The sequence below is a fragment of the Myotis lucifugus genome, unplaced genomic scaffold (assembly GCF_000147115.1).
Source record: "Myotis lucifugus unplaced genomic scaffold, Myoluc2.0 scaffold_524, whole genome shotgun sequence".
In the NCBI taxonomy this organism is placed as follows: Eukaryota; Metazoa; Chordata; class Mammalia; order Chiroptera; family Vespertilionidae; genus Myotis; species Myotis lucifugus.
In genome coordinates, this window is record NW_005871572.1 from 216,746 (window position 1) to 234,290 (window position 17,545).

At 47.0% G+C, this 17,545-nt stretch overlaps 2 long non-coding RNA genes across 2 annotated transcripts; both read left to right on the plus strand.

Annotated features, from left to right (window-relative positions):
* The first annotated feature begins 359 nt into the window (after positions 1-359).
* On the plus strand, positions 360-4,660 carry LOC106694588. Its single transcript, XR_002826537.1, has 4 exons — positions 360-518; positions 1,134-1,282; positions 2,125-4,290; positions 4,646-4,660. It is a non-coding gene; the product is annotated as an uncharacterized LOC106694588 (long non-coding RNA).
* Positions 4,661-10,406: 5,746 nt separating this feature from the next.
* On the plus strand, positions 10,407-11,962 carry LOC111823509. Its single transcript, XR_002826538.1, has 3 exons — positions 10,407-10,560; positions 10,765-11,250; positions 11,896-11,962. It is a non-coding gene; the product is annotated as an uncharacterized LOC111823509 (long non-coding RNA).
* The last annotated feature ends 5,583 nt before the right edge of the window (positions 11,963-17,545 follow it).

The following is a 17,545-nucleotide window of genomic DNA, read 5'->3' on the forward strand; positions in this document are numbered from 1 at the left end:
AAAACACCACATATTCACCATCTCTCCCAGGAGGACATTGAATCCTCCTGGAACTGGATCTCCAGGAGACACCAGATGGGACAACACTTAGCTTCATAGTTAAGCTCTTACTCTGAAATTCAACATTACACAGAGAAAATTCTTTTCTTTGGCCATTGTTCCTAAAGACACCAGGAAAACCAGTGCTGAACTGTGATGTAGCAATGAACAAAGGGCTAGAAGGTGTTCCTGAACTTTCCTCTTTGTGATTTGCATATCCGAGAAAACATACCCTAATTAGAGAGAAACCAGTTATTAACTAGAACAGAGGAACTAGATCATGTCATCCTCTTCCTGCTCTACTGCCCCGCCCCACACTCCTTTCTGGTAACACTGAGGGTATAAATTGTGGCTGGGCTCTGTGTGTGCATTCACATCAAAAGCCAAAATGAAGACATGCACAGTCTTTGCTCTAGTGGCTTTCATCACCGTGGGGATGGAGATGGCCTGTGGTGACCCTCTGACACCTCCTGTCCAAGGTGAGGGTGCTGAGGGGGGTCCTTCCTGACAGCAGAGAAGGCTCAGAGCCCAGCTTCAGACCTGAGGATGGTTTGGCACAGAAGCAGGCAGTGTGTTCACTGCAGAATGGAGATTTTGGACTGATCAGATCCACATTCTTTGACTCTCAGGAGTGATCACCCTGCATTCCCATTCTTCTTATCTGATCAGATTGGGTCTGAATAGAAGTTGGGGTTTTCTCTAGATATGCCTTGGATGCGGGACTCCAACAGGAGTAACTCCGTGATCAACATGGGATATGTGTGAGGTGGGGAGATGGCTGTCTGTGATCAGAGATTTTTCTAATATCTTATAAGGTGGAAAGGAGAGGGTTATGAGAGCGCAGGTTTCTTGTCTGATGGGACTGTGCAGCCTTTGGAGCAGGGAGAACATTCTCCTAAGGGCCTGACTGTGAAAATGGGGGCTCTAGAGTAAAAGTGGAGCTGCTGAGGCTGAGGGTTGGATCCAGGAACATGAAGGAAGGAATGGAAGAGGTGGGAGTCCTGCTAGTGGCGAGGCCATCCGACCTCAAACACCAGTTCTCACGCCTGTATAGCGACTGTTCCAGATTGCACAAAAACCGTTGTATGTTTCAGAGCAACAAAGACCTGGAGTCTGCCCGAAGGTGTCTTCAGACGTCATTGGGCCTTGTTATGATATATGCACAGGAGATGCATCATGTCCCAAGGGAATGAAATGCTGCGTCCATGGATGTGGTCGTGTCTGCAAAACTGCTGTCCCTGCAGTGAGTATAAATCAATCAAGAGCTGTCCAGGGGTGCAATAACTTCCTAGTGGACTTTGCTAAGGCAGATGAGTGCTCACGTGTCCACTGCCTGCAGGAATCTGGATAACCCAAGAGAAAGAGTCTGGAAATGAATGGCAGAAGGACACCTGGCTGCGTTATCCAAGACCCTCTCCTCGAAGAGAAGCCCCATCCCTACCCCTGGGTGGCTCTCAGTTGAGACAAGTAACCAGGATCCTAGGTTCTCAGGTCATTATTATCCCAGGGTTTCCCACCCTCCTTCTCCTTCCCCACCAAGGGGGCTTCACTTTCCTGGAAATGAATGTTTGTGGGAAGATGGGGAAAAGGAAAGGGAACACCAATTATTGAGTATCTTCTGTGTTTGTCAGGCATTGTGCTGAAGCTGAGATAAAAAGATAAACACAACCAGACAGGGAGACAGAACTATGTAAAAAATTACAACAGTGTAACCATGGCTTTGTACTAGTTTCTACTAAGGTCGTGGGCGCAAAGGGAAAGTTATTGGCTTTGCCTGGGAGGTTGGATCAGTGCGTGTTGGGAAGGTTGTTGGAGAGTAGAGAACATTTAAGGAAGTGCTTAAAGGAGGCATAAAGTTTGCTGGAGGAAGGAAGGGAAGTTCAGATGGTGGGAGAAGTGTGGGTCCATTGGAGATGGGAAAGTGACTGTGGTAGAAGTTGCAGCATTTCAGGGGCACAACATCTCAGCATCTTAGTAGAGGGTCATCTAAGCCAGGGTCCAAAGAAGAGAGAGATGCCTGTCAGTTTGGTAGACTGCTGGAGGTTTCTGAACAGAGGAAGTGTCATGATCAAATTTGTATTTCAGAAGGGTGGCTTGGGTGGCCCAGTGAAAGATGGACAAGGTGTTTATTAAGCGTGCCTGGAGACCATCCTCAGAAGATTTCTCATGAATCTGATGCTTGGCTAACAAGACTCTTCTACAAACCATTCCTGGCTATTCTCTATCCCTGGACTTGCAGCTCTAGAAGATGAAGATCTAAAGTGGTGGAGTGACCACTTCTAAAGAGCTTTTGTCCAAAATAAACCTTATCTGTGGCATGATTCAGGCTCTGTCATTCTTCCCATTTACGCATTCTAGTGGACCTCTGTGGATGGGCAGGACCATATGTGTATCTTGCACTGAGCCCATGAATGCAAGGTACTCATGAAAGATCAGAGGCAAGATCCTTCCAGCTAGTTCCTTTCCTCCTTCCATGTCCATGTCTCTAGACAGGGCAAAGGGCATAATAATATTTTCTCAATCATTCTGTGAATAAAAATGACCTTCTAGCACTTAGCAAGCCTATTGGAGCAGGACTGGATGCCTAACTCCAAGAGAGCAACCCCAGCCCTTGGGATGTGGGACTTTGAGTGGCAAAGACTGGGAAGTGCCAGCTCCTGCCCTGGAGTGACTAGGAGTTAGGGTACAGTTAGGACAGAGGCTCTGTGGGTGGAGTCTTTGATTCAGAGTTTTCCTGAGGCAGAGGATAAACCTAGGTCTCCCAAAGAAGCCTTGACAAAAACTATGGTCTGAGCTGACCGCTACAAGCTCCATCTCCCAGCGCTCTCTGTTCACTTTCCCACCTTGATTCCCCCCACTTAGCCTGCTGAGTTTGGCAGGCTCCCATCAACTTGTCCCTGTCCATCACGCTGCTGTTGCTTCTCCATAGCACATCTTATAACCCCAGTGGCCCATGGCCTCACCAGTCTGTACATTGGAATGAGCATATTAGCATCAATATCTTCTTTTACTGGTTGGTCACCTACATCCCAAACCCCAGCATGCTTTAGTCACTCTTGGTCATTTATGGGGGTTCATAGACACCTCTAACATGGTCTCAAACAATTTCACCTATTGTCTGCCATTCTGAATGCCAAAGATACTTGAGAATGGCATCCTACAACTTCCACTTACGTTTCTGCCCTTTAGATAGTCCTGAAATCCCTAGAAAGTTGTTTGTGCTCTTTTGTCAGCTTCTCATTTTTTTTTCTCGCCTGCATTCCAACCCCCTTTATATTTTGGAGAAAACTCTTCTTTCTCCTTATGGAAATTGACAAGGGCCAGACAGTCTCACCCTGCTTCCTAGCAGGTAGGGTTTGGAATTAGGATGCTATTTTCTGATGATGTGGATTGATAGGGAGTGACACTTAAGACTTATGAATTGTCAAAACCAATTCACAACAGCAGAGGTGCCAGTGACAGCATCCTAACCAGATTTGCCACGGGCTGAACTTGGCTATGTCCTCTTCTACCTGCTGTATTTAGGTCCTTGATATTTTTCCCAAGCCTGGTTCACCAGCCGTTCCTACTGTTTCTGTGAGCTGTATAATAATGTCTTTCCAGAATTCCTGCTCTCTCAAGTTGGACAGAATTGGCTTTTTTGTTTGCATCCAAGAACATTAACTTGTACAGAAATTGGTGTCAGGAGTGGACACAGGCCAAAAATACTCAGGGAGATGGCAGGAGTCTGGGTTTTATGAACTGGTCTAGTTAGAAGCCCCCTTGTTCACATGCCTATGCTCTCCTGTTCACGTGGCCCACCCCCTTAGAACTTGTTGGTCTCTGTTTTGGGGAGCCACCTCCATGGTGGGCAGAGCTACAAATGGAACCCTGGGTTGCTCACAACCTGTGTTTCTTTACCTGTGACCTCTGGCTGAGCGCCCCTCACCCTGTGGCCATTTGCTCTACTGGACTTCTCCCTTCCCCGACCCCCCTCTCCCACCCTCAGTGGACAGGGGTCCTGTCATTGCACCTGTGCCTCTGGGCGGCTGCTGGGTGCCTCCTGGTACAAGACCCTGATGCCACCCCACCTCTGTGGCAGCATCTCTCATCCCCTGGATACCCCATTCAGTGCTCCCCTGCAGCTCCAAGGACCTGCTGAGCCCAGGTCCCAGCCTGTCACTAGTTCCCCAAGTCCTGCCTGCAGCCCAGGATCCTCAAGGCAGTCTGAGAGGAGGATAGACCCCTTAGACAGAGTGGTGCAGACACCAGGTGGGTACTATGCCCCACTCTCATGTGATCCTGTAGCCCCGCCCCCGAGTTCACATGCCCATTTCTGCTTGATCACGTGGCCCAGCCCCCTTGTTCATGTGCTCACTTCCGCTTGATCAAACCAGTCTGGGAGGGGCTGGTGGGTTGACCCCTTATACAGAGGGGTGCAGACACCAGGTGGCCTTGAGCACCAAGTCTGTGCTGATGTCCAGCTCCTGGAGGGCTCGGCCTATGCACTGCAGCCACCAGAGGGGACCCATCTGCAGAGTGGCAGGCGGAATAGGCCTCCCGGGGCAGCTAGATGCCCACCTGGCCCCAAAGCCATTCTTCAGCCTCACACTTACCTCTTCTGAAGGGTAACCAGGTGTGGTTTCCACCCAGCCCAGCTGCCTGCCTTGGGAGGCAGCAGAGACTGTCACCCTCTGCTGGCCAATTCCTGTTACTGCAGAAGGTAAGAGTCATCCCTGCAGCCCAGCCCTTGCCCACCAGAAGCCAGCCCAGCACATCCTTCCCATTTCACAGGTCAGAACCAGCGGCGCTTCCCTCAGCCGGGATGGAGCAGAGCAGGATGGGGAATCAGGACGGTCTCTGCAGCTGATGTGTGTGGTCCCCATTTTCTCGAGCCCAGAAGGCTCCAGGGACCTCTGTGCATTTGTAACTAGCTATGTCCCTGTATTTCCCTCATGTCCACCTGCTTCGTATCCTGAACACCGTAGGCTCAAGTGGGTCCGCCTTCCTCTCCTCAGGTCCACACCTCCAGTCTGCCCGGGTTCAACGGGCTCCCCTCAGGTTCAGTGCGCCTCTCACCTCAATTCCCGCTGGGCCCACGCCTACTCTCACTATTGAATTAAGATTTATTTCTGTTACTGAATTTAATGTTTTTTATTGACTATATTTTTATTGCTTTCTTGTTTTTCTTTATCATTTCCATTAGCTAGATTAAATTCGCATCTGCTGTTTTGAAAGTCATACTTCTCTTTTTATTCTTCTAGAATTTACCCCTGTGGTTTTTAAAGCATGTTAATATTCTCACCTATTCCAGAACAGGGACATTACCTTAATGTGCCCTCATTTCTCTTTGGACATGCACTCTCCAACCCCATCCCACTTGGTAGACAAGTAGATATGTCATATGGAATTTTAGTTCTTGATTTCTTGACTTCATGTTTGCACTTTAAAAAGTTGTTTATTTTGATAATAGCCAAATTGGTCAGGTTATAAATCCACCCTTACTTCCTATGTATTTGTATCCTCTTTCTGGTCCCCTCCGCTTTCCACTGGAATGTTTCCCCCAAGAGTGTTTTCAAAAAAGGTCTTTTTAGCTTTGGATGCCTGAAGATATCTTTGTTTTGTCCTCACATTTAATTATAGTTTACTTGGATGTAGCATTCTAGGTTTAAATGTTTTCTTTAACACTTAGACTATTTCTTCATTATCTTCCTGGTTAGAAATGCTGCTGAGAATTCTGAAATTAACCTGATTCCTTTATAAGCAGTCTTGTCTTTCTCTCTGAAACTTATAAAATTTGCTATTTTAGAATTGTGGTTATATTTCTTTGTATGTGTTCATGTGTGACATTCATTCATTTATTCATTCATTCTACTGACACTTTATCAGCCTTCAAACTAGGATTTTTTTTTTCCTTGCAGCCCCATGGCCCCACTGGCTCAAGCATGGACTATAGGGACTGGGGACAAATCCAGGTTATAGTCCCCTAGTCCAGTGATGGCGAACCTATGACCCGCAAAGTCATTTTTTTGGTTGATTTTTCTTTGTTAAATGGCATTTAAATATCCTACATAATAAAAGCCTAATATGCAAATCAAATGAACGGCAGAACAACCAGTCACTGTGATATGCATTGACCACCAGGGGGCAGATACTTAACGCAGGAGCTGCCCCTAGCCCAGCCATGGGCAAACTACGGCCCAGCCCGTTTGAAATGAATAAAACTTAAAAAAAAAAGACTGTACCCTTTTATGTAATGATGTTTACTTTGAATTTATATTAGTTCACACAAACACTCCATCCATGCCTTTGTTCCGGCCCTCCGGTCCAGTTTAAGAACCCATTGTGACCCTCGAGTCAAAAAGTTTGCCCACCCCTGCCCTAGCCCATAGGCCCAAACTGGTGGTGGCGGTTGGGGGTGGAGCCAGCAAGCAGGCGGCACCATGCCAGCCAAAATGGCCCTCCTCCCCCGCCCCGATCACCCTGCCGGTCATCACACAGAGGGAGGCAACCAGTGGTGGCGGGGGAGTGGGCCGGACAGCAGGCCGTGCCATGCCAGCCAAGGTAGGTGCCAGCAGGGGTCCCCGATCACCCTGCCAGTCGCCCCGCAGATAGGCCCTGATCTCCAGCCAGGCCTAGGGACCATACCCATGCACGAATTTCGTGCACCAGGCCTCTAGTATAAAATAAGTATCAAAAATATAAATCTTTGTTTTACTATGGTTGCAAATATCAAAAAATTTCTATATGTGACATGGCACCAGAGTTAAGTTAGGGTTTTTCAAAATGCTGACACGCCAAGCTCAAAAGGTTCGCCATCACTGATGTAAACTAATCCATTGCAAGGATACAATTCAGAGATTTTTTTAGTAAAAGTGTTCAGCAGGGCAACCATTGCCATATTTCAGTTTTAGATATTTCCATTACCCCTAAAAGTTCCTCTGCCCATTTACACTTCACCCTGCTTCCACCTCCAGCTCTAGGCAACCACTGATTTGAATTTTCTCTTTATAAACTTGCTTTTTCTAAACATTTAAGCATGTACTCTTTGATCACTAAATAATATTCCATTTTATGGACATCATTGGCTGCTTTTCATTACCAAGCTTAGAAAAGATTCTAGTTGCATTATCCTAATGTGCTTATTCCTCTGAAACTATCCTATTAAATACACTGATATATTTTGTAGTTATTTGTATTACTTACAAATTTAATCCCTTTTTGGTTCTCTTGTATTCTTCTGGCAAACAAACCTTCTTGTAGCACATCTGGGATACCCCAATTGTGTAGGTAAATTATAGCAATATAGAGCATAGCCAGCAGATGGAGACAGAGAACACCAAATATTCAGACTCAGGTGACCCTATGCTGTTTCTCAGCCTCAGGCCAGGCCAGAGGAAAATGAGGTTGGACTTGAAGAGAAACACCTGCAGGAGGACCCCTTCTCTTCTTCATTGGTCTCTGATTTTACTTTCTGGTTCCAAAGTAGGCAAAGCTCTCACACTGAAAGCCAAAGGGTGACTTTGATTCTGAGCAAACTTCAGGTGGAGTGTAAGGGAGAGGTGGCATTGACCTGGGGTTGGGGGACCTAGAGTCTCACCCTCCCTCCTCTCAGGCCTCAGTGTCTTCATCTGTATGAGGAGTGAGTTCAAGGCCACTAAGCCTTTACCTGGCTTCCACCACTTCCCAGCACTGGTGGCCTCTTTTTTTTTCTTTTGTTTTTGCCATTTGGAACATGCCTGGCCTGTTTTGGATCAGAACTGGCGCAGCATCAGCAAGTTTATGGTTTTACAAGCCCTGGAACATGCTTTGCCAATAAATGACAAAGGCATTAGGAATACTGCATGGAAACAAAGGTGAGACTGTGGAATTGTACAAGGGAAGGAAAGATGCTGGCGATGAAACACCTGTCCTTGAGTTTGAAACCAGCTGGGCAAGTGACCACAGCCTGTGGGAGGCCCACAGGCGCTAGGAATACTGCATGGCACTTGCCCCTAGTGTGTGGTATGGTAGGCAGTTTGGGGGCTACATAGGCAAATCATTTTTAAAAATGTCTAATCAGAAAATAATTTTCAATTACCTTTCAATCTTTCTGATTCATTTAAGGAGTCTTGCTGTGCTGGAATTTGTGAATCTCACAACTTTGGTAATCTGTCCCTTCCTCCCTGACAACAGTCTCCCAGCCCCCACTTTTTATTAAACAGAGAGAAAATAGGGTTTAACTCAGGAGCGTCACCTGTCTAGAATTGGGTAATATTGATTTGCTTTACTGCATTTATTTTTTGTGGTTACTTTCCATTGATGAAAAGTGGTATTACTTTTTCCACTTAGAGTAGTTAAAACGTTATCTTAAAATATATGTACTTAAGTTTAAAAAACTGAGTTAGTTTCTACACAAATATTAAGTAATAGCGTATGTTCTACACAGATGTGACAACACAGGACACATGGTTCCTGGGGTTTGGGAAGCACTGGTGGGTGGATTCCCCAACACAAACTGGCATTGTTCAGAGGGGGGAGGTTTCTCTGGGCACCGCAATGGTGCCTGTAACGCTATTTACATCTACTGGTAACTCGGTTTCCAATCTTTTTTTTTCTTTTTAAAACAAATGCTTACCTTTTCCTGATCATGATTGTATAAAACTTGGAAATACAGAAAGACATATAGGACAAGAGGAGAAAATATAGAAAAATATACAGAATAGAAAGAAAAATCACTCATTGCTTCTCTACTAAGAAATAACCACTCCTAATACATTGGTAAATTTTTCTTCCTCAGCACACCAACATAGCTATTATTATAATGTGTATTTTTTATTCTTTTTTTTTAAAATATATTTTATTGATTTTTTACAGAGAGGAAGGGAGAGAGAGATAGAGAGTTAGAAACATCGATGAGAGAGAAACATCGACCAGCTGCCTCCTGCACATCTCCTACTGGGGATGTGCCCGCAACCCAGGTACATGCCCTTGACCAGAATCGAACCTGGGACCCTTCAGTCCGCAGGCCGACGCTCTATCCACTGAGCCAAACCGGTTTCGGCGTGTATTTTTTATTCTTAAGCCCATTTTATTTCCTTAACATTACAGCCTAAGCATGTCCCCATATCACTGAAGGGGTCCTCCTGCAGGTGTTTCTGTTCAAGTCCAACCTCATTTTTCTCTCTCCTAATTGACACCTAGCTGGGGGCTTGCTTGGCTCAAGAAAGAATCACACACACACACACACAAATCACAGATCTGTGAACTTCAGGAGAAGGAGGGACTCATATGACTCATTCAACCAACGTCCAGGAGAGACTCTCCATCCGCCAGTGTACCTGGCACTGCCGCCTCATTTAATAGAAGACAAGACGTCCCAGAGAGGAAGTGTGACTCACTCAGGATGGCCCCGCTAGTAAGCAGCTGTGCTGGGACTTGGATACGAGTCTCTGGGTCCAAAGCCAGTGCTCATCTCAACAAAAAAAGTTTTAAAGATAAAATTCATTTTCAAACTTGGGCAAGCATCAATGGAGCCGTAATTAAAATTTATTTATTTAATCCATTCATTCAACAAATACTGATTGAGTGGGATATGCCCATATATATTGACAAGAGATGCATGGTATGACCGCCTGGTAGCATTAAAGAACTGCGTGAGGTCTGGGGCTTTGAATTTAAAATATTTTTTTTAGTGATTTCAGAGAGGAAGAGAGAGGGAGAGAGAGAGAGAGAAACATCAATGATGAGAGAGAATCATTGATCGGCTGCCTCCTGCACGACCCCTACTGGGGATTGAGCCCGCAACCCGGGCATGTGCCCTTGACCGGAATAGAACCTAGGACCTTTCAATCCACAGGCTAGTGTTGAGGTTTTGAATTTAAAGTGTGAGCCACCGGCATGGTTGTGCGTTTTTCTCGAACCTTATGCAGCTACACAGGGTCAGGCACCAAGTAAGTGGAAAGTTAGATCTAACCCGGTTGTGGTTTTGCCAAAGGAATATGATGAAGTGAAGAGGGAGAGTTGAGGGTATGCAAGAAAGTGATCAAGATGAGGAATCATAGGATTTAAAAGTGAATTTTATTTTAAAACTTTACAAAATGAATGTTGAAACCAGGCCGTGATGCCTGTTCAGGTTGATTGATAATATTGTCATCTTTGTACCGAAGCTGTCTTAAGAGTGTTTGCCTGGGCTGGGTCAGCTTGTAGACGCAGGAGGTTCTCCTTGATTTACATTGCTGTTTGAGCCAGTGCTCGACCTGAGGGCCTCAGGACGTTCCTTCCTCCGGAAGGAGCCTTTTGAGACAAATCTCAGGGTCAGTCCAAAGCTCAGGAGCTGCAACTCAACTTGTAAAGCCCTTTTATAGCATTACTTGCATAAGTAAATAGTTGGCTTCCTATTTCAGGAAGGGACGTATTTGTTCTCAAGGCTGCCTTGTGTCCTGGGCACCCACTGGGGTCCTGGAAAGCAGCCACTCCTCTCCTGACATCGTTTTGAAATAGCCTGGGCGATTTGGACTCTTCAGCCACAAAATGCAAGAGTACACCGAATTCAGCTGAAATGTAAGCCGCACTGCTTCCCCTCTCAGTTTGGTCGTCTGTCCATCCCCTAACTTCTCATAGCACTTCCTGGGAATCTGGCCTCCTTGCCACTTATTGTAGGGGCCTATGCATGATAGGCATTACTTGGTTTTCATTGATGTCAGCAGTGATAATGATTAAGTGCAAACACCCCACCCCATTCACAGGTCTCCTTTTTTCCTGCAGATCCCCATGTGAGTGAAAGTGTGAATGCCTTCCAGAATTTCTCCCAGAACTTGTACCTAGAGTTCAGGTGAAGTGAAAGGGTAGAAAGTAAATTCTTTTTTGTTGTTATTGTTGTTGTTGTTAATCCTCACCCAAGGATATTTTTCCATTGATTTTTAGAGAGTGGAAGGGAGGAGAGAGACACACAGAGAGAAACATGGAGGTGAGAGAGAGACATCAATTGTTTGCCTCCCACATGAGCCCTGACCAGGGCCGGGGATCAAGCCTGCAACTTGATCCGTGCCAGTGACTGGAATCAAACGCAGGACCCTTCAGTCCGAGGGCCAACATTCTATCCACCGAGCCAAACTGGCTAGGAGGAAAGTAAGTCCTCCTGACATGAATCACACCACCACCCTTCCCGCACTTCAGATTTCGACCTCTACCCTACCTAGACGCGGCAGTCCTTGGAAAAACCCAGAACAGAAACTTCCCTGCCAAGTGAAGGTATAAGAAAAGCAGAGGTATATGCACATATTAAAAATGTATCAAGATGTACACTTCAAATGTGTACTCTTTACTGTAGGTAAATTATAATCCAATAGAAATTTTTAAAATAAAGCAAATTCTAGATTATGTTCTAACCAGCATAGGATCTAGGGGTGGGAGCCAGCAAGAATGCACAGGTTACCCACGTTCAGATCCCAGTGTTCTTGGTTGCCTTTGACAAGAGGACATCAAAATAGTGATGAGTGATTGCCTATTGTTGTTTCCAAAAGAGAACAATACCAGGTAAGGCACCCCACCCCCTACTCTTGCCCTCACATTCTCAATCCCTACAAGAGATTTAAACAAGAAAAACCCAGGAAATTCCAAGTGTGAATACCTCCCCAGATAAGACAGAAATGGAAGAAAACCAAACTTTTCAAAGTAAGCATTTTGATCTTCATGCAAACATGGAGTTAATCTCAGGACAGCTAAGCACAATTACACAGATGAATTCATTGTGTGAAATGGTCATTGAGCGTAGAGAATGTTAGTGCCAGTTCAGAGTCCAGGCTCTGCAGGGGTCATACCTGAATCTGCTGAGTTGAGCACATGGAAACCTCCGTGTGCATTCAGGCTTGACCATTGTTTTTTCATTTATTTCAGAGTTGCTCACTGGAGTGGCTTCAGGAAATGCAAATCGAATGTCTGTAGCGGTATTTAAAGACAGGAAGGGTTTCGATGTGTGTTAAACTGAAAATATGAATAAATGTCTTTTGGGATGTATTTACATGTACTAATATTGTTATTAAGATAATGGTATAATTTTTATAATTCTTTGCCCTTCAAATCAGCTTCTATTCGTACAGAAAGAATACAAGCATTAGACTGGGGACCATGGCAACCAGGTTCTAGCTGCCATTCCATCTCAAATTCTCTGGGCGTCCTCGGTTACTTCCTTCTTTGACTCTGGGCCTCCACATTGTAAACTGAGGAGTTTGGACCACGTGGTCCAGCTCTCTAGTTCTGAGGCTGCAACTCAGTGGAGTTTGGAAACACCACTTCCCTTCCAGGATTTTATTGTAAGCAAATGGGAGATGTTTTTACCGTGTAAAATGCATAGGACTCTACAGTTGGTTTGACCTACCAAACCCACAAACTTAGGGCCACAGTTGGAGAGAACTCAAGTCTTTGTTTTAAATAGCTGTCCCTGTTCCAACCGAGAGAAATATTTAAACTCATCAAGTATCATTGGCCATGGTGAATGTGTGAAATGCAACACTATACAGAGAAATCTCTCCGTGTTTACAACCATAACATATTTGCACTGAAAGAGTCCTAAGCAAACATGCAGGCCCAGAGAGGTCAAGCAACTTGCCCAAGATCACACAGGCAGCAGGAGGGAATGGGGACCAACATGTAGGTCTCCTCGCTCCCAGCCTGGTCAGAACTGCTACATGTGCCCTTCAGAGTTAGAAAAGCTCACCTTTTGGACTTGTCTGTCCATATTTGCCTATATACCCTTCTCAGGAAATAGAAATGTTGAATTTTATTTTTTAGAGTTGGATCTTATTGAAGTTTACTATAGAAATGACAACTGATGAAACACTCACAGTCACCTAATCTCTAGGACAGTTTCACAAAATAAATGATGATGGGTCTTTGTTCAAAGCTGCCCCTGCCTCTTCATCAGCAGCAGAGTAACCGGGAGGCAAGAGAAGGAAAGGGGATTCCCAGACTCCCTAGGAACTGAGCAGAAGCAGCCTCAGCTGGATAGGTCTGTGTGGACTTCCTAAATTTGCATCAGAACAAGGTCCTGGTGTGCTGATGGAGCTTGGGCCTACGGAAAACAAGGTGGTATTAGAGTAAGAAAATGACAAAACAAATCTGAGTATGTCTCACAGTGTCCCCTGACCTTGCATCTTTGGGGAAGGTACTCCCATTGCTAGCATTCTCAAATGCCTGAGCCGCCATACACTTGTTACCCAAAGTCAGACCTTATACACAAGGTGCCACACTTCTGCTCAAATGCACTTGAATTCGGGGGTCATGTCTATACATGTCTCCTAGGGAGGGAGGGGAGGGTCTGGAGGCAAGGCAAGGAACTGTCAGCTGAAGCTAAGAGAAGTTAGCGTGGCATGGTGGAAATGGCGAGGAACCAGAAGAGCCAAGTTTCACTACCATCCAGCTGTATGACTTCGGGCAGGAAACGTATCTTCTCTGTTTCCTCACCTGTGCGAAGGGGAGAATCCCATCTCCTGAAAGCACTGTTGAGGGGATTAAAGGAGAAGATCTATAGTTCCCTTTCTCTGCCCCTTTCCTTAGCAGGATCTACATGAGAGATGCTACCATGTACTGACCACCTATGAGGTGCCAGGCACCTACTAGCTCATCATCACATTTGAAAGTGTTTTCACAAATGTCAACTATGGAAAGATATGGTACCCAAGGTAGGATGTCACGTTGACACTCAATTCTCACCCACCTCAAACCAACTGTTGCACTTGTTTGTGAAACAGTAATATGGCATGTGGCTCACTTGTGTATTCTCCAGTATCTTCCACTGGAGATGGGAGAGCTTCCATCTTGCCTTTCTTCCATTCCCAGTCCCACTCTACTGCTAGTGTCATCTTTTGTAGTTGACGCTGACCTCTAAACCCGCTTAAGTAGGAAAGGCAGCTTCCCATATGTGAAAGAGGAGGGGCCACAGTGTCCTTGGCAAGACACTGTCTTCCAGCCCTACATGCTCCCTTCTCAGCTTCCCCCAACACACAGTCATCTTCATACTGGACATTGTTGGCCTCCAACCGATTCCGATACAGAAGAAAGCACCTGTGAGGTATCAACTTGGCTCTCCCAGTCACTTGGAGGCCAAAAGTATCCCACTGTCAGCAGCTAAAAGCAAATCAGCCCAAAAAGCATCCCTGTGCCTCATCTGAACACAATCTCTGCTTTGAACCTTATGCCAAGTCTAAGGCTTATCAGCCAGAGTGTGTGTGAATTACCATATGAAAGAACTCTCTTGGATCACATTGAAAAGAATCCTCTTTTTAATTTAGATAAGAGGAACGCCCAATTCTCCAGAAAATAGATATAATTCCTCTCTAAATGTCCAAACATTTATGCCCATAGAAGATGTAATGATCTCCTTATAGAATAAAGAAATCTCTCAGCTATGAGGAAGAGCCAAGAAGCCTGAATTTTCTGCTGGGGACAGCAGCAGGGCCGCCACGGAAGGTTGTCCAAGTTGTTCACTGCACAAGGGTGTTGGTTTATGGATGCTGGAGGGGCTGGAAGGGAGTGGCTTAAATCCAGCCTGCACTCCACTAGCTGAGCTGCATGCTCAGTGAGAGATTATGTCAGTTCAAAGGGAGGTGTACCTTTCAGTAATTCAGCAACGCCCCTGTGTATGCTAGTAGGCAGCTCCCAGCCAGGAGAAGTAGGTCTTTGCTTACAAACACATCATCTTCCAAAGGCTGGTGGCAAGAGCAGATAGCAGAAAGGCACAAGTGAAGGCTGGGTCCGGGGGGGTGTGAGGAGAAGCTGCTCTTGGAGACCATCTGGGTGTCGGGAGGGGCTTATGCCCCCAGTGGCTCCCAGCTGGCTTCCAAGGCTGCTCGGTTTGAGAAGAACCCAGTAAGGGACTGCTCCTTGCTCTCCCTGCCCTTCACTATTCTCCATTAAGGCTCAGGTTGGCCTTCCCTGACCTCCCAGCCTTACCCTTCCCTGTTATGGGTTCTCAAAGCAGCTCTGCTTTTCCTTGATAGCTGTCATGTTGCACTTGGCAAGAATATGTGTGTAGGTCATTTGATTCCCGTCCACCTCCCCTGCGGGACTGTAGGCTGTCTGAGGGGGTACTATATTGGGTTTTGCTCTTATATCCCCAGCACAGCGTCTGGGCCACAAAGCAGGAGCTATGAATGGATGGAAATGGTGTGAATGAAAGGGCATGGGTCTTGCACTTCTGCATCCCTTCCTGGGCCTGACAAAACACACTAGTAAAAATACAGCTTCCCAATTCACCCGAGGAGACTTGGGATTCGTATGTTTACAAGGTTTTCCGAGTGATGCTAAACCACCCATCAGGACTGCGAACCCACACATACTGTTGCAATAGATATAGGAACCTGAGACACTAAACAGAGGGAGCCTGAGGTCCAGCCTGAAGTCTCCTGGGAGGCCTTCTGGTGGAAATGACGCCTCAGCCAGGTCTCGATGGTAGTGTGACGTGAAGAAAGGGAAGAAGGGCATTCTGGGCCAAATGAACAAAAAAACGAGAGACAGGACAACACCTGGGGTACGTTATGGAACAGGGCAGTGGGACTGAACCAAAATGACAACAATGAGCCCCTGGTAGTAAATCAAGCACAAGTCATCCACCATTCGACTGGGCTTCCAGAACTCTTCGGGGCAGGAAACCCACATTCCAGCAATCCACAGAGGAGTCCCTCTACACCCCCATTTGCAATGCAGGCCTCATTCCTATTTTGGTTTCCATTTACCTCTCTCTCTTTCTCTCATGAAACTGTGACCTCACGAATAGCCTTCTGAGCGCAGCGCCATCAGGGCAGTCCTGCCGCTCCAGACACCCACATGGTCTCCAAGACCCACCCACGACCAGGCCTTCACTTCTGCTTTTCTGCTCTCTGCTCTTGCCACGAGTCTTTGGGAGATGGATTTGCAAGCAGAGGGAAGACCTGTTCCTCCTTGCTGGGGGCTGCCTGCTCGCATACACGGGGCCTTGATAAATAGGCCTGATTTAAGAATTCCCAACTGTCCTGGATGGAAAGAAGAGGTGCTCACGCTGGCAAAATTGTAGGAGCAGCCACAGCCAGGGTGCCCAGCCATGCTCACCAACGAGGCAGGAATGGGTCGTTTTACTCCACTTAAAAGCAATGTCCAGAGCATAAAGATCAGGGCGCAGAGGGGCCTGCACGTTGTTTCACTTTATTTTTATTGAGCTCAGAATGGGAGGCGGGGGAAGGGGGCAGAGGATGGGGTCCAAGGTTGGGAATGACAGAGCGGGTGCATGTGGAGGGGAGGGCGGATCCTCGGAGATCTGCCTTGGCTGGAGTGGGAACCGTCCACAAGCTGGTGAAGGAAAGACCGCTCACCCCCGACCCCAGCTCCTGTCCATCCCTCTCCACCTTCCATTGCCTCTGTTCCTGCTCCTCCCCTCTCCTCCCTTCCCCTCCTGCACTGCTGGCCAGGGGCTCCAGCTAGGTTGGCAGGCGATCCTCCCTCTTAACTGGACTTTTTAAGCTGGACTTTTCTCATGAGCCCAGCTGTTGCCTGGACAGGTTTTCTAAGACCAGCGAATATGCCGCGGAGAGGACGGGAGAGGCCTCAGCACAGTTTCCCTCTCTTTGGACCGGGTGGACCTGAGGCCTCGGCCTCTGCACCCAGCTGCAGACCCAGGCGTCCTCTGAGCAGTGCCCTGTGCCACAGTTCAGCGCCACCCCACCGAAGCCTGCACTATCTTGTCTGCTGTCCAGTTACAAATTAATCTCTTGCCATCAGTGATTAACTTCTTCGAGCCACAGGAGCTGCTGAACCAAAACAGCCCCTTGGGGTGAGAGAGTCTGCAGGTCCGTGCGGCGTGTGGATCTGCCTGTGACCCCCGTCACTCTGGCCCCTTGCTGTGTCAGCAGGGGAGCAGGGCCCGGGACAGGGTCCCGCTCTGGGCACTGCTGCTCCGGAATGCTTGCTGGGCTCCTCAAGGTGGAGACCCACACAGCAACGGCCTAGGCTTTGTTTCTTTAGTGTGTTTGTCTGCAAGGAAGGTTTTTAAAATGGGGTTGGGGTGGGTGTGTTCTCAGGAGGCCTGTGTCACCTGAATACAACAGCCTGGGACTGATATGGAAGGAAGGGGAGCCAAACTTTGGGACTTGCCGGATGTTGAGGGGACTTAGGATCATCTCTTAGAGCACCTGTTGCAGGGGACAAGGCCTTGGAGATTGTCGATGCCAACTTCCTATAGACACCAAGAAAGGGGGCCTGACTCACTACAGTCACACTTAGAGCCAATGGGGAGAGGAAGGACCGATGTCAGGTTGTGTTTGTATGTCAGGTAGAAGGCTCATTCCTTCGCCACCACGGAGATGGGCAACACACAGCTCTCTTTGGAGTAAAGACCCAGGGAATCCTTCCATACACCACGTCTGTCACCTGAGGTTCTTAAAAATAAAATTCCTGAGTTTTCTGAAAAAATCCCGGCAGATTTGGTCTCACTTTTTAGTTCTAGGGCTCCTCACAGCAATTTCAAAGCGATGTCTTTATTTACTTCTTTGGCCACCTCTCCGCTCCCCCCCCCACC